The sequence below is a fragment of the Peromyscus leucopus genome, chromosome 14 (genome assembly GCF_004664715.2).
Source record: "Peromyscus leucopus breed LL Stock chromosome 14, UCI_PerLeu_2.1, whole genome shotgun sequence".
NCBI lineage: Eukaryota > Metazoa > Chordata > Mammalia > Rodentia > Cricetidae > Peromyscus > Peromyscus leucopus.
The window spans coordinates 25,343,676-25,361,399 of NC_051075.1; positions in this window are offsets into that span (position 1 = coordinate 25,343,676).

A 17,724-nucleotide genomic window follows, 5' to 3' on the forward strand; every position below is an offset into this window, starting at 1 on the left:
AGAGTATCGTCAGGCCAGAGGCCTGAGAGGAGAGTTTAGAAAGTTTAGAAGAGAAAGGGAAGCAATGAAAGAAGACCAGCAGAGCCTCTGAGGCAGAATGAGGCACACTGCAAGTGTCAGGGAGGCCTGCCCCGAGTCTCTGGTAACTTCTAAGTCTAGGTAAAATAACTTCCTATAAAAGTAAGTTCCTTCAAAAAAAAAAAAAAATAGGTCTTCAAGCCTAAGGTCTTACTCATGTAGTACCTTCCCTTTTTGTAAAGATGTTAAAATGCCAGTAAAAGCCTAATGCTGTAGGGAGACAGGGGGATGGTGGGGGAGAGGGAGAGGGATGGGGAGGGAGAGGGGGAGAGGAGGGAGGGGGCTGGGGAGGGATGGGGAGGGGTGGGGAGGGGTTGAGGGAGGGGGATGGGGAGAGAGGGGGTGGAGAGGGATGGGGAGGGATGCGGAAGGAGAGGAGTGAGTAGCAATAGTTGTAATCCAAATGATGGGAAAATTCATGACACCCAGCACCCAGGGGAACTCCTAAGGCCAGTGACAAGGCTTGTTTCGAAGTCCCAGGACCCTGGACCTTTGTCGCCATACAAAGCTCTACCTGGTGGCTCTCCAGGTGGCACTGACTCCCACAGCTGCTGATCTCCCCACCCTGCTGAGGAACCTCGCCCTGCAGGTCTGTCTCCACTGTAGGTCGGGTGAGAGAGAGGCAAGGGAAGCCCACCCTTCTTCTTCCTTGCCCGCTTGCTGGCACATTCCACTGCCACCAGCCCTGACTCAGGCACTGTTCTAGGAAGCTGTGAGGGATTCAGTAGAGAACCAGGGGTGAGGAGCTGAAATGGCTCTCCAAACCTTAAAATTTGAGTCTGTGTGCCTTTTATTGGTATTGAGGCAACTTGCCTAGAAGTGAGAAGAAAAAATATTTTGGCATAGGATGAATATTTACGAAAGAACATTTTTCATAAAATAAACATCAATTCGCCAACCATAAAAAAAATTACATGCAAGGAAAGTATCAGAGTTGTATGCCTCTCCTAGTAGGAAAGGAATATAACTTTCCTATTCTCTTTGCAATGTATACAGTCAGATACCCCCGACCCCCCACCCCACCCTCCACCCCATCTGTTTAACCGCCAGTTGCATTGGCCTGAGCAACATAGGAAGAGTTTCTGGGACTGCTCGGAGTACATCTTCTTCCGCCTATAGTAGGGAACCAGGGATTTGAGAATAGCGTCTTCCTATAAGCTGCTAATGAATGCTCCCCCCCAACCAGCCGCGAATGAGTCGATGATGAAAGAATTAAGAACTGTTACCACTTGACTGGCTCTCCTGGTTGGATCTGTCTTTTCCAATGGGATTGACCTTTCTAGGACTTCTGCCTGCGTGAGAGGTCCCACCCCGTCACTATTTTAAGGGGATCTGTGAAAGGCTCCTTATTTCGTGTCCCTCCCCCACCCACATTAGGCCACCACTGTGTGCTAGTGCTTGAAATTAATCAAGGGCCCCTTCTAGGAAAGGGATTCCTCTTTGAGAGAAACGGAACCGGACACTTTGCTGCCTTCCCGCGCGCACATCTCTTGGCCCTGCCAGCCCCTCGTTTCCCAAAGCTCTCCCGAGACAAAGCCTGGCGACTCCGGGGGACGCAGCAGCGAGGAGCCCAGACCCGCTCCTGCCAGACAGCTGCTGTTTGAACCCAGTTCTGACCGTAAAATCAAAAGTGGGTCCGAGGGAAGCGGTAAACACGGTGCAATGAGCCTTTTGAAGGCAGCTGATGCCTCATTTGGGGTGACATGTTGTGGCTGATGAGTGTGGATGATGTGGGGTTTTCGATAAGTACCTCATCAGTATCCTCATCATGCTCGTGTTGCTCTGCCGCGGCGTGTGCCCTGACTTGATTGTAATTGCCCGAATCTGCTCCCGCTGCTCAGGCGCGCACAGTAATATGCAATAAAACAGCAAGGAGTGAATGTTAACCGTCTGAGTTCTGACACGGTGGCTCTGTGGTTCAAGATCTCCATTAAGGACTGGGGAAGGGGGGCGGAGGGGGGGCGCGGGCTGTAAGAAAAGAAGGCATCAGAAATTTCCCAGGGCCCGCTTGTGTGATGAAAGGGAAAGAACAGAAATTAGGCGCCATTTAGTCTTAGATGCTCGCAGGTAGACACTAACAGGTAGTTTACTGGCATAGACTTGTAATTAATTTTTTCCATCCCCAGGTGTCCCTGTTGGGCTCATTAGCTCTAACAGCATGCATGGCTGTCACCTTTTTCCAGATATGCCTGGTGGTCACTTTCTGCAGGGATTGCCCAACCTTCAAGCGCCCAGAGCCCAGAGTCTGCAGAAGGTTGTCCCAGGTAGAGTTGCTAAGGGGTAGTTTTTCAGAGGACTCAGAGGCAGAGCTCAGAAACATTAACCAAAGGACCACTGCCCACCAGCTCCCGTTCACCTTCAGTAGTGCCCAGGGCGGCCTGTGGTCTCCTTTGTTCTATGATGTTCACACATGTAAGGAAGCCTTAGGGGTATGCTTTGGTACCCAACCAGCTAGTGTCAGGGCGTCAGGAGACACAGCTCTAGAGGAGGAAGGAAAGGTGTGCCCACCCCAGGACTGCGCCGTCACAGGGGCAACAGAACCCTTCTGAGAAAGAGGGCTGTCAGGTGGGCACCCCTTTCCTGACTCAGGCAGGCTATTTTAAATGAGGGAGGGATGACTGGAGTCTGTCTTGAAAGGAATGAGGTCATTTTCTTTTAAAAAAATTAATATTACTGTTTGTGTGTGTGTGTGTGTGTGTGTGTGTGTGTGTGTGTGTGTGTGTGGTGTGAGTGCAGGGGGTTGTGTCTGAATTCAAGTCTTCAAGTTTGGCAGCAAGCGCCAGGCCATTTTAACAGCCCCAGTGACATCACTTTTTGAAATTAAGGTACACTTTGTACAGTCTGGGTTCCCATGCTAGGTCTCATGATAAATATAAACACTTGACAATGTGTATAATTTCTGTATTGTAAACCTAGTTTTCTTGGTCTTAACCCCCACCCCACCCCGCCTTTAAAACCTGGGATGAATCATAAATTGTTTATCTTTTGTAAGTAATGCTACTACTCAATGTGTTATCTACGTAGAAATATACTCAAGGCATCTCAACTGAGATACCGCTATTCATTGAGATTTCCTATTAGCTGAGTTTTGGGGGAGACAGCGGCAGGGATTTTAGAATGAGATTTTAATTACATATGAGAAGGTCTACCACTGTGTTTCTTTTTAAAGAAAGTAGAGTTTGCTTAAAGGTATTCCTTTTTTCCCTTCCCACCCCACTTTATAGTAGCGTCTTTTCGGGACATTGCAAATGACATTTGTTTAGACTGTGGGTTTTCTCCTTCTTTGAAAGAAAAAAAAAGCCTCACATTTGAAACTAATTAATTCAGCCTACACTCCCCCTTGGAAGCCCCTATACAGATGGGATTTCATTAACTGTTTGAATGTATCAGGAACTGCTTAAGAGAAACAATTCCTGCCCGTGTGGATAATTAATAGAGCAATCCCCAGAAAGACCACCTCCGCAGTAACTACCTGGCCCTTGCTTAACAAGCCTCTCAGATTTAACCTCCCCCTGCCCCTGCCCTCACCAGTCTTGCCCACAGGTAGCCAGGAGCTTCTTTTCCTGCAGGTAACTGTTTCAGCCCACTAGGTTCTGCCTAAGTCCCTGGTAGCCTTCAACTTGGACATGAGAAGAGAATGAACTTGGCCTTGTTTGCCAGTGTCTGTGATGATGTGGGAGGCAACCATTCTCTGTCCCAGGGACAAGCCTTGCTTTGAAAGTAATGGTCCCATCCATGTCTTGTTACTCGTTCAGATTTAACCCTGAGTTTTCAGATTAAGTTCTCACACAGAGTCACCACTCTGTTCCGAACACCCCTTCAGGCAAAGTCTTTCCATTTTCTTTCTGCCTTAACCAGATGTACAGTGTCAGTGGGTGGTGCTTTGTCCAGCTGTTGCTTTTGATCCGAGAACTGGTGTGTTTCAGAGGTTGGTCATTCCTGGACAGAGCTCTGGCCCCTCTAGTCAAGTTGACATTCTACTAAGAGTCATGACATTAGCACATGACCCCTTAGCAGGTGACTTTGTCAATGAAGTATTTTAACCTCTGAAGAACAAGCATATTAAATGTATGCAAATTGGAACAGTTTTTAAAAAGGGGAATGAAGAATTGTATCAGAGAACTGAAAATGCATGAACCGACTCTGCTGAAAGTGTGAGAGCTCTAAATCGGCGTGCTACTGGGGAATGTTCTGGAAAGAAAAGCTAAACCAAGAAGTGTTATAAATGCAACCAGGACAGCAAAAAATTTCCTCTAAGCAAATGATAGCAGTGTTTTTTTCTCTAGAAATTTATGATTAAGAATGTGCAAACAAATGATTTCTAAAATATATTGGTATGTATAAGATTTTCTAAGATCTGTTGTTAACTAATATTAATTCATTTATACAATGGTCCAAAGGAGTGGTGAAATGAAAAGAAGAGAGAAGTTAGTAGAACTCACTAGATACACCTATGTGCCTTTAGATTTACGTCATTCAAGTTTGGCATCTGTACACACATCTGAAGTATGTGCTTACCGTAAGTCCGAAGTCAAGGTTTAACAGAGTTTGGCCCTGGCTTTACAGTTTTCAACTGTAGCAATTAAGAAAAGGTGAAAGGAGGAAAAGGAATTACGAAATGTAAGACGCTTTAGTTAAATGGCAGGTTTAATCAGCAAGAATGCATAAGTCAGCTTTTTGATAGAGCAGCAACCTGATTGGATCCAGGCTTAAAAGATCTGGCTGTGAATTCTGCACAAGCTGAAGGATGTGCAAAAATTGCAGCATCAACAATTCATTTCAAAAAGGAAAGAAAACGCAAACAAAATTAACCCTGGAATAGCATTACAACAGTAGTAGATAGGGTTGCCATGGGAACCAGAGAGACGCTGGGTATCAGAACTACAACCTAAGTTTACCTGGAAGGATGGATGTACAGAGGATATACTTGTGGGGCCTCATGTTATCAGCTGACTAGTGGTGTCTTCTCTGCATAGAGTCTTAGCACATGCTGTGTGCTGATAGTAGAAGAAACTAGGTCCACTTGCTTGTATATCTATGCTAAGTCAAGAATTGTTGATACCCTATTATAGTGTTTCTTATTCAGGTAGTATGAACAGGGCTGAAAATCATCTGATGTTCCCATGTAGTTGTCTGGATCCTGGTCCTTTCCCCACGTGCTGTATATTAGGAAAACAAATGGCCAGCTATCCTACCAAGCCTCAGCATTGACTCCTAGCTGCAAAGGGAACTGGAGTTTGGTAAGATCACATGGCCTTGCATTAAGCCAGCAAGAACCAGGGAAGCATTCCCTGAAGAACCAAATTTCAAATATGAGTTTATCTGAGCAAAGGTTTGGAGGCAAGTAAGTCTCCCCCAAATGAGTTACCCATTCTGATAAAGGTCCCAATCTCCCTGGCATTTGGGATAGATCTTTAGGTCAGAAACAAAAATGTTCTCAAGTTAGAACCACAGCCCTGAGATTTTGGCAAGCATTTGGACTTACTATAAGTGACTATATTCTATTCCATGGTCAGGCGAAAGGAGCTTTAGTGGCTAATGGTGGATTTTAGGGTCAGAAGGACGGTGTATTGAAGACAAGGGAGATGGTGGCCGCAGAGAAAAGCAGCCTGTGCCCTAGTGTGGAGTAAGACATCCTTATCTTTCCTAAACTTGGGACAAAAGAGATAAGCAAAGATCTGAGTTTCATGCACCACCTCCCCTTTGCCAATAAGGCGACCTTTAAAAGAAAAATGAATGCATAGAATAAACTAGAAGTGTGTCTCAAGACGGACAAAGGGAATGCAAAATTAAAGTCTTGATGTGAAAGGGACGGCACAATGGAACCTTGCAGATGAGATACCTTTGGAGAAAATTTCAATTTCACTGTTTTCTTTTCTTTCTTGCTTTTTCTCCCCCTCACAGATGTGTTCTGTGGAAAGCCTGAAAGCCTTTTTTATTATTATTATTTCTTATTTTCTTTCTCTTTTCACTATGTGGTATACATTCTTTTTTCTTTAAAACCCCTCTAATGTGGAGACAGTCCCCTGTTACCCTGTTTTGTTTCTGGCAAGTAGCTGCAGTCAGCGATACTTGCATCCAATCCTCTCTTGTTTCATTTCTTATTTTCTCTCCCTTTTCCTCCCTTCCTCCTCACCTCTTATTAACCCTTATGGTTCAGGCATCCTGTGATTTACATAAAAAAGTAATTTCCTTTTATTATTTTTTTTTTAAAAAAAAGCACATCTCACTTACTTTTGGACATAAACTCAAGTTTCTGTCTATGACTTTGTGTACTAAACTAACGGGCTCAGTCTTGTTAGCAAGCAGGCAGTTCATGTTAATTTACTATACTTATCGTGATTCTGCCTATGTATTGAAGGTATTTGTAAAGGACAAAAACAAAAATGTGTTTTCATCTGAGCATTGGCTGATGTGACCCACAGTTTTCTATTCTATAAAGCTGCAAAATTGCTGCCCTTTCAGAGTCTGTAGCTCTGGGTCGGGACATGACTTGAACGTGGGATGACGGTTGTGGAAGAGAGAGGTGTATTCCACCCGGGGTGGGGGGAGACTAGGTCTTAAAATCAGAACTCTCTAGAGAGCAAAACTAAAATTTGTTTTGTATAATTTTTCTAGATTTATTTATTGTATGCGTGAGCATTTTTATCTGCATGTCTGTAGGTGCGCAACGTGCATGCCTGGTGTTCTTGGAGGTCAGAAGAGGGTGTCTGATGCCCTGGAACTGGAGTTATAGGTGGTTGTGAAACTATGTGTGGGTGCTGGAGAGTGGAGCTCAGGTCCTCTGCCAGAGCATGTAACAGCTGAGCCATCTGGCTAGTTCAAGACACGAAAACATTAAGTTGGCTGATAATGGCCATATCTGGAGCTTCCAGGTGTGTGGCAATGATGTTTGCATACATTCATAGTTCCCCGCTCAGAAAAACCCTGGATTTTCTCATTTGCCATGCCCTCTTGGTTCTTGAACATGTGCGTTCTGTGATATCCCTCTGTGTGCTTATGTTTTGATGCTGTGGTACAGTCTGACACTGAGAAAAACAAATGGATGTTCTAGAAAACCAGGGGTGTTGGTAGATGTAGAAGAGGTAAAGTTTTCTTTAATAATGCAAAGTCAAAGATGTAGAGTTCAGTATGTTTATTTGCCAGTGTGGGGTAGGGGGATTCTTCCTTTATATCTACCTGGAAAGATACTAAAAAAAAGAAGAAGAAAGCCTCATTTTTCAGTTGCAGGTGTGGATTTGAAAAGGAATTGGTTGGGGGTGGGGCAGGACACAGACACAGTTGCAGGGAGGAGACAGAAGGGTAAAAATGATGCGAGTACAATCCTCATCCATGAAATTCTCAAAGATTTGTAAACAAAAGAACAATCATTGAATAAATATTCCGAGTTTATATTTGAAGTTCTGTTAGTTAAGAAGCTTGTTGAAGAATTGGTGAGTTGTGGAAAAATACTGTCTATGTGTCAACAATGGAATGTTAGCCTAGTTAACATCTTGGAAATTTCTTTTTTCTTAGTCTCCTCCACTTTAGAAGAAGAAAGCACTCTCCCTCCCCGCTTCCTCAAAGGGAAAGTTCACTTTTACTATAACATGGATTTTAATCTTTACTGATTAAGAAAATGTATAAAAGAAGCAACTGTTTGGTTGTTTTGTTTTTTAATGTGGCTTTATTTTGTTTTCTTCGTTGGGGGCAGTTTGTTGTGGCATTGGGTTTTTGTTTGCTGTTTTAGAAAGAACTTAAAGTTGGGTAGGCAAGGAGTGGGAGAGGATCTGGGAGGACTTGGGGAGGGGAAGAAGATGAACAAAATATTTTCAAGTTTCAAAATTGATTTAAATAATAAAAATATAATGATAATAATACTCCCCCCAAAATAATAACTGTGAGTAAAGGGGAACGTGTGAGCTACCTGGGTTACAAAGAAGTTCCATTTCTGTGATTCTGTAGTCCCTCATCCTGTCCAGTCCACTCGAGCCACTGAAGCAGAGCAAACTTTAAATAACTGAAGTGATTACCTTGAGGGAAAAGAGATATAAGTTAATTAGAATGAAGTCGAACTGAAAAGCATTTAAAGAGACTTAGGAACAATCTTGATTACTATCTCTAAAATATGTTGGAAGCTGGGTCTGGAGGCACACACCTGTCATCCCAGTACTTGGGAAGACTAAGACAGTAAAAACACAAGTTCAAAGCCAGCATCTACAACAGAGTGAGCTCAAGGCCAATCTGCACTATGTGAAACAAATCTGTACGTGTGTGTGTGTGTGTGTGTGTGTGTGTGTGTGTGTCCTAATAAATAAAAGTATTTTTAAAGTAAAATATTTTAAACTCTTTAAAAAATATTTTGAAAGTCATTTTGTTTTCCAGATTAAGAAAGAAAGAGAGAGAGAAAGGAAGAAAGAGAAAGAAAGAAAGAAAGAAAGAAAGAAAGAAAGAAAGAAAGAAAGAAAGAAAGAAAGAAAGAAAGAAAGGGAAAGAGAAAATGCATCAACTCCTCAGGCTGTGTGCTACCTAAACGTATGGAACATAGAACAAATGTCCAAAGTTTTTTATAGTAGCCACAGAACTACCAGTAGGACCAAAGAACAAATCATACATTCATGGAGTGTAGAACAATTGTTATCACATTTGATGTCGAGGGCATCCTCTTAAACACGTGTGAGAAAGGGCCACAGCAAATGGTCTTTCTGCAGCATGGGGACTCCTGGTCGGCAAGTTTCTCTTCTGGTTTCAGGACACTCTTCCTGTATCTTCACAGATGCCACCTGCACCATCAGCTTCCATTTTCCATCAGGAAGGCTTCACATTCGCCTCTGTGCTATGTTTAGGGGAAAGATCGTTAGCATGAGTGATTGCAAAGCCCGTGGACCTCAAACACAGTTTTCCTCTTATTCACTAACGTGGGGATGTTGAACTGAGAAAATAATGCATCTAGGATTGCTGAGGGTATCAGATTCTTTTAATAGACAACAGTCATTTTCTCTAACTGCCTTATGTCTCTCCGTGTCGGTCTAATAATTACATGCTATCAATTTTGTGTCATTGCCTCCGGGATTCCCTGTATACTCTACACCACTCCCAACTGGTTCTCTTTACCCAACACACGGTCTAATTGCTGTGTCGAAGGTTTACTTGAACCCATTTTAAATATTATACATTTGACCATAAAATCATGCATCTGCTGTTGAGTATGCATTTATATCAAACTTACAGCTTTAAATTTCACTCAAGAATGAAGCCTCAGATTTAATGCAGGTTTTGAATGCAGATTTACTATAAAATAAGTGAATAATAATGCCAGGTTATTTTGGAAAGTGTTCTTTTATGCATTTAATACAATCACAAAATGGTTGCCCACAGGTGGCCTTTTCAGAGGGTTAAGCCACAATGCTCCGGACAAAAAGGACACTAGACTCTAATGTTCTTCAGAATTTAAAAAGCTGTTCGCTTGCTTTTGTGAATTTTCAGATTTAGCCATGTCCATTATTGTCAAGCCCCAAATGCAGGACATTCTTTTTTGACATTTTGCCCTAAATAGACACTGACCGAGGCTGACTCTCCAACTAGCTGTTTTGTCCCACAAGCGGAAACTAGTTGTGAACAATGAGCAGGCATTCTTGGTACTTAAATAGCTAAGGAATAGGCCAGTTTAGACAGGGCAGCAACTCTGGCACATTCTGGGTTAACAAAAGTGTGTTTGACAAAAGATGAATTTCTTTCCCTATATTTCCCCCAAAAGTAAGTATTTAATTATGTCTTAACACATTTTCTTCTTCTTCTTTCTTTTTTTTTTTTTTTTTTTTTTTTTTTGCCTAGAGGATTATATGCCCCAGTGACAAGCTCATTCACTTTCTGAGGTTATCATGTGGCATTAAAGACCATAGCATTTAAATCCTGCTACAAAACAGACTATTCTTTAACCAAATAATTATTCACTTAAGAGAAAAGGATTAAGATACATATGGGGTTTCATTGCAGGGCTAATATTACATTGTAGTGCTAGCATTTTGTAAGATGAAATTGTTTATGAAGCTTATGGGAAAATTGAAAAAGGTGGCAATGCCTTTTTCTAAGCAAAGGATTTGGATATATTAAATATATGAGAAAAATGTTTCAAAGGGGGTAATTCATAAATAGAGGAAAATAAAACAACCTTTATATTAAAATATATGACTTAAAGCATAACTTTGAACGAGTGGTATAACTTCCTAACCATCCTTATAAAAACTAGCCTTTTCAATTGCACTCTTAGAAATACTAATATGTGCAAAGCATGGGCTCACTTACATTTCTGTAAAGCTAAACAGTCCTTCACTTGAAGAAAGAGTCTAGTAATAGGTATTTGTGAGAAGGGGATAAATAATACTTGATGAAATGAATAGATTGAAGTAATGTATATGAAATAAATTTCTACTCATTTTCAATAAATGAATAGAAAAAAATAACTGAAGTAGTTTTTGTCTAGGGGATATCACAGTAAGAAAACCCTAATTTAGGTGTTTTATATAAAAATGCAGTTTGGGGGATGTCCTGATCTGTTCCCGATTCAGTTATATCACCTTGGCCATTGGTATCAACAGCGCAGCTCAAAGAACAGCAACATTTGGAATGGGAAACTGGAGGCATTGGAGACTGACCTTCACAATCATCAAGAGGAAAGAGGAGACATTACATATGGTGAGGATTTTTTTTTTTTTTTTTTGGTTTTTCGAGACAGGGTTTCTCTGTGTAGCTTTGCGCCTTTCCTGGGACTCACTTGGTAGCCCAGGCTGGCCTCAAACTCACAGAGATCCGCCTGGCTCTGCCTCCCGAGTGCTGGGATTAAAGGTGTGCGCCACCACTGCCCGGCTATGGTGAGGATTTTTAAACCTCCCTCTGTTATTATAAGTGTGTCTTTGTCCCTGTTGTCAGAAATAAATGGATGTTTTCCAAGTAGACCTTTCAGTGGGTAAGACACAGAGTCTTTTAGGGACAGGGCTCTCCAAATATGTTTTGCTCATAATTTTTGTTAGACTTCCTAATGAACTTTTGCCCTTCAAGGATTCCAAAGTTTTCTACTCTAGAGGATCCCAGCTTAAATTACTTAAAATGTGCTTTATTTTAAGAGTAGATACGTTTCCCTATGTAAAGTTGGGTTAGCAGGATTGCGGTTAGGCTAGGGAATGCTCAACACCTTGCCTTTTACCACTTCCCATTGGCTCTCGCTCAGGTTTGAGGCTCCTGTTTAACTGCAAAGGAGTCTGGGAAGTGTAGTTTATTAGTTACTTTTCTCCTGCTGTGATAAAATACCATGACCAAATATATATATTAAAAAAAAAGAGAGAGAGAGTTTATTTTGGCTTACAATTCCAGAAGAATTGGAGTTCATCATGGCCGGTAGGTATGGCAGGAAACTGAGAGATCCACCACCACAGCATGAAGCTGAGAGAGCAAGCTGGAAGCAGAAGGAGGCTATACAATTTCAAAGCTCACCCCTGACTGAATTACTTCCTGTGTCAAGGCTACACTGCCTGATCCTTCCCAAACAGTGCCACCAACTAGGAACCAAGTGTTCAAATACCAGAGCCGATGGGGGACATTCCTCATTCAAGCCACCACAGGACATTTTTACTCAGATCCAAAAATGAAAATAATGGTCGATGATATTCTAACATATCTCTGCCAAAATGATCTTTAGCAAATGATTAACTTGCCTTTCCCCTCAATTGTTGAAATGTATCATTGATGAGCTGGGCTTATGTGTATAGGCATCACCAGTGTCTTTGTGACTTCATAGACTAAATGGTTCCTTAGCACTTTGGGACAATTATTAAAATACCCTTCCAGCTTTTATGAAGCATTTTAACTGATCTGGATTTGAGGGGAAACACTTCTAATTAGCTACTGAAAGCATATTTTAAAATAAGCTATTTACCTAATAAGTAGTGACCCTAAAACTTGTTCTTGCCTATGCAAATCTTACGTCTAAACATACAATGAAATGTTAATTTGTAAAGTAAATGCTCAGGAAAGGAAGCTGAAAAATGTTTTATAGATATTGTGGGATTCCTGTGATGTAATGATCTCAAATAAGACTATACGAGCATGAGACATGTACTACTAAAAGAAGTTGTTCATTGAAAAATATCAGAGACAATGCTGGCAGAGAAGTATTTGAGTGGATTATGGCTTTCTGGATCATCAAATTTATATATATATATATATATATATATATATATATATATTTTTAAGACATAATTGTACTTTTTATTATCTAGTTCAAAAGTAGAAGAGGTATAAGTCTGCATCATAAAACTTAATATCCGTATTGAATATGTCTCTTCTTTTATTATCCTCTTAGAGAGTTTGTATTGTATTGTGGAACTAGAAAATGATGCCATAATTAATTTCAGCAGCTAGTCCAACCACATGGACAGAAGCAATTCACCTGCACTTATGAAACAAATTGGTAGTGAGAATCTATTTTGCTGCTGAAACCAAATAGATTTTTCATGATATTGTTATGCTAAGTTGAACATCACACCTTTTGTGTTCTCTCCATTTGGCCTTGAATAAACATTAGTACAATAATAATCTAAATGATTTGCAAGTGGTCGTGTGCAGTTGCCCATCTGCTTTGGACAAAATTATACAAATCAATTACATGGACATGAAAGCCAAACAAATGTGGATGAATCAACAGCATAAATAAAAAGGGGGAACCCTTATGATTTTTTCATCATATATCACCCTTCCTAACCAAAGATGAGTAAATTAGACTCATTAACCTTGAAAAATTATATGATTTGTACATAATAGGTTTGAAACAATACTTTGTGTCCTGGATATGATGAATATTTTGTCAATGGCACAGTATAGCTTAATTGGAAGTTGACAAAGGGGATTATTTGGAAATGGTTGGTTCTTTCCTAGGAAAACTATTTCATGAAATTGCCCGGTGTTTGTTGCCACTCTAGAACTCTGACTGAAAACCCTAATTGCTCCGTCATGTTTAGAGGAAGTGAGTGAGCACTTCACTGCAGGAGAAATGAGTGTGCATTACATTGTAAGAAGTTAGCACTGAATCTGTGGGCAGAGGCTTGACGTAAATGAAACCAAAAGAAACACTGTTTAGCTTTTCACTGGACATTTGTCAATAAAGTCTCATAAAACTATTTATTGCTACCCCCCCAAAACCCACCAGAGTTTGGGGGTGGGGGTGGATCCAAGACATTGAGAAGAGGATTTGGGGGTGAATTTGATCAAAATACATTTATAAAATTCCCAAAGAATTAATAAAAACATTTTTCTTTGAGACAGGATTTATCTGTGTAACAGCCTTGTCTGTCTGGAAACTCACTCTGTAGCCCAGGCTGGCCTTGAACTCTCAGAGATCTGCCTGCCATGCCACCTGAGTGCTGGGATTAAAGGCATGCACCACCAACACCCATCTCAATAAAAATATTTTTTAAGACATCAATGAAGAAAATTTTCATTTGGGGTAAAGGGAAGCAAAACCTGAAACATTTTTTTCCCTAGAGGGTGTCCTTCTTGCAGAGAAGTGAAATTTCACTTCTGTTCCAAATACTGTTCCAACATCTCAACTGGTTTGACAATCATGGCTGGAAAGCTCTGTGACTCACATTTCCAGTTCCCATTTTCTGTTTCTATTTAGATGCTTCAACATCACTGCCTATTGGTTGTCCCTCTCCATCAAAGAACCCCTGACTACCAGGAACTGGGCTGAAAATCCCAGTGGCTATCCTTCTAGAATGGCTATCGATGAAAACATTTGTTTCCAAGCTGAGGTGAACATATGCATGAGGGGACAGGCTTGTAATTCAGAGAGAAAGAGAGAGAGAGAGAGAGAGAGAGAGAGAGAGAGAGAGAGAGAGAGAGAGAGAGAGAGAGAGAGAGAATGGGTTGGCATAGGAAGAATGATTTGGTCGCTCACTCATTAAGCTGAAAGAGGTTGTATACACTGATACCTGACAGGCACCCTCAGATGTCACCAGCCTGGACAAAAGATTCTTTGATCAGTTTATTAATTCTGTAAATCTACCGTATAAAATGACCACAGAAAAATGATTTTCTTTCCACTTGCATCTTTTATCACTATTATATCTTGTTTCCTGGTGACTTTGGTACCCTCTCCTTGCTCAGCTCCCCGTTAAGGGAAATTTTCTTTCATGTTCTTCCTGTACTCTATCTTCCAAACTTGCTGCTGATAGTGAGATGTGGGACTGAAAAGATGGGTTAAGAGTACTTCCTGAACAATCATGAGGATCAGAGTTTGGGTATCGGCAAGCACGTAACAAGCTGGGCATCCTGTATACATCTGTTATCCTAGCTCGGAAGGAGGTAGAAAAGAGGGTCACCGAGACTTGCTGACTTCTAGCCTAGCTATGAAAGCATGATTCCCAGACTCAAGGAGAGACTCTACCTCAAAAGAATATGGAGAGAGTGATGGAGGAGGACACCTGGCATCCTCTTCTGACATCCACATGCATACACAGTGTGTACCCACACATATATGTGAACACACACACACACACACACACACACATACACAAATTTAATCTAATAAATCTGAAGGTGAGATCAATAGAAATGTGTGCTATTCTGAGCTTTAAGTTGGAGTTTGTTCTGAGGATGCCTGGGCAGTCTTTGTGACTTCTTCTTGTTGCCTTTTTCTGTGTGTGTTCTTTCTCTCAGCACCTGCACACATCTTGATTTCTTAATCACCCAGGGTTGTTGCCTGCAATTGTTATGTTTTCAAAGCTCTTCATACATCAGGATTAATCCAGAGGACTTAAGCTTGGCACTGGGGGAGTTAAAACACTTGAGGAGTAGTGTAAGTTCTTAATTAATACAGAAAGAAGAATCACTTATAATTTATTTCAAAATATCCAGTGCTGATCCAAATAATATTTTGGAGTAAATGGGTGTGTGGTGAATAGTCTTCCATGGTTCCTCATTCACAGATTCTCCCTGCTGGTGTGAGGGCTGTTCAGAACGGCACTTCACTTTTGGGTTTATTTATTAAGATCCTGCACTCAACTATAAGAAATTAGCCTCCTAGAGGTGAATCACTTCCTACACTGCAAAGAAGAAACCTGTTACTATAGCAAAGAAGAAAAGCTTGCATACATTCCTGAAGCAGACAATAAAGAAAAGATCAAATAGGTTTATTGCATAGTCCATTCCAGGTGTGAAAGAGGGCAGCTGGGTGTTTGAATAATGGGCGCTGACTGTCTAACAGGGTGAGCTTGTTACATCCCATTAGACAAGGGGTATGTGCGCATGATAGGTATGTGCGTGCGTGCGTGCGTGCGTGCGTGTGTGTGCGTGTGTGTGTGTGTGTGTGTGTGTGTGTGTGTGTGTGTGAACTTTTCAACTCAAAGCTCTCTAGTCATTTTAAAATGGAACAGCTTAAAGAAAAGTGGTTTTCACCACCGTAGGGCATTCTGAACGCTAATAGCAGGACTGCAATGAAAGAGGTATTGAGAGGATGCCGGTCAAGACCTGTGTCCAGTATGCAAAAATCACCCAGCTGCAAGGCAGCCAGTGCTTTTATTTTCTGCCAAGTGCTCCAGGAGGCAGCGATGTCTCTCCTCTGCTTTCACTGAGAGTACTGTCTGCTGGTTAGCTGGGTTAGCATTGCCAGATCACTAATGCCAAATAGACTTTGAGTCTCTCAGCAAAAATCATATCTTTTTTTTTTCCCCCAGTGACAGCTACCTTGACTAAGATGTAGCTCAACGACAGAGGACTTGTCCAGCATTGCGGGGCCCTGAGTTCTATCACCAACACTGAGAAAAAGTCAAGAATAAGGGCGACCTCAGGACAAAGTTGTCTATCTTACAATTAAGCTGCCTGCCTGAGCAGAACCGTATACAGATCTCCAAGAAGGCACACAAGGACTAATTCAATTACTCGGTGTTGGTCATGCCCATTCCCACTCATTCTCTCTCTTCCTTTCTTTGCTATCATAATATAGAAGGAAGCACAAACATATCCATTCATTTTTGGAAAGTAAAAGCTCGCCTACAGCTCACAGTCCACAGTCATGAACCACAGAAAGATCTAGGTAACCTTCACTAGCACTTTGCTCAACTGAGGGACTTTTTGACTGTGAAATTTTTGTTCAACAAGCATTAGCTTAGGGAGTATCCCTAAGTCCTGCTTCTCATATATTCAATTCTTTACTTAAGTAAAGAACATTGAGCATTGACTGTAAACACAGCACTGGGGTCTGTCAGGCATGTAGCCCCTAGCCTCTTTATTAAGTTTCATGTACTTCCTGCCCTTGCAGACATCCTTGTTGAGGCAGGCTGTGCTGAGCCCGTGTTCTCCTCCACCCCATCCCTGTCAAAGTCACTGGTTCCGTGTTCCACTCTCTGGAGTTTGTAGTGGGTGGTTAGCAAGTTAAGGAAGTATGTGCGTCGTGACTCTGCCGAGTCAAGCCAAGGTTTCTCCCAGGACTAAGGCATTACTGGGGGAAGAGACATTTCTCATTCTATCAGGGCTCACGCTATGAGTGACAGCCTATTAGCTGCCCAGCCAGCCTGAATCTGCCCATGTCACAGCAGAGGCGTGACAGTAATATGGGTAGATCTGCTTCCAAAGAGAGACTCCATTCCAGAGTTGGGGGCAGAGATCTGCTGACCCGCTTTTAGAGATAGATCTGATTAAGCCTCACCAGCCAATGCCAGATACCAGGCATGTGAGGGGTTGTATCAGTACATTCATAGTGGGTTGTCTTTCCTGTAGCATTCTTTCTTTTACGTTAGTACCTCACCAAGAAGGGCATCTTTTGAATTATGTGGCTTGCTAGAAATTGTGATGTGGTTGTACTTGTGATGTGTTAAAAAAAATTCAAGTTTAATGATCTCTGTATCACTTCATTTGAGATGCCAACTGCAATATCGCACATATAAAAAGAGGTACTTTTCATAATTTTAATTTACCAATTACCCCTTTCTTCTTCTGTTTTTATTGAAGACCACCTCAGCCTACACACAGTGTAGACCCACTGTAAATATATTTCCCTCTCCCTGTAGAGGCAAGAATACCGACCTGAGAGAGGACAAGTCAGGCAAAGTCACCCTGCCTTTTGTACTCCTCACCCTGAAGTCTGAGGGCCATTCTCTGCAAACAGGGATAACGCAGAGACCGTAACCTCTTTGCTTATTGAAGGCACACATCTGATGAGGAAATGCATGAGAAGTCCACCAGAGTTTGTATACAAAGCTATTAGCTCCAGCCAGGTCTTTATTCCCCTTTCTATATTTTATTAAATCATTTGTCCATTATAAAAATTCAGAATTAAATAAAAATTTACATTTTCAGTATAGCTACTTTTAAAACGGTATTTAAGCAGATTACAAGAAGGTATTTCAAATATACTCATTGTGGTTTCTTCAAAGGGATCTTTTTCTAAAATGGATGCTCTGAGATTTAGAGGTTAAAGGTGAAGACCTGTTCTGTCATAACCACCTTTTAATCAAATTTATGTACCAAATATTTTCATCAATTCTCTGCCTGGTAGCCAGTAGCCAGCGGGAGCTTGCAAATGCACAAGTCTGCTGGACAGTACTCTGGCCCCTTCCACTGACCCCTTAACCCTATTTATAAAACCCTTTGGACCTAGGTCCTTCCTCCCTCTCA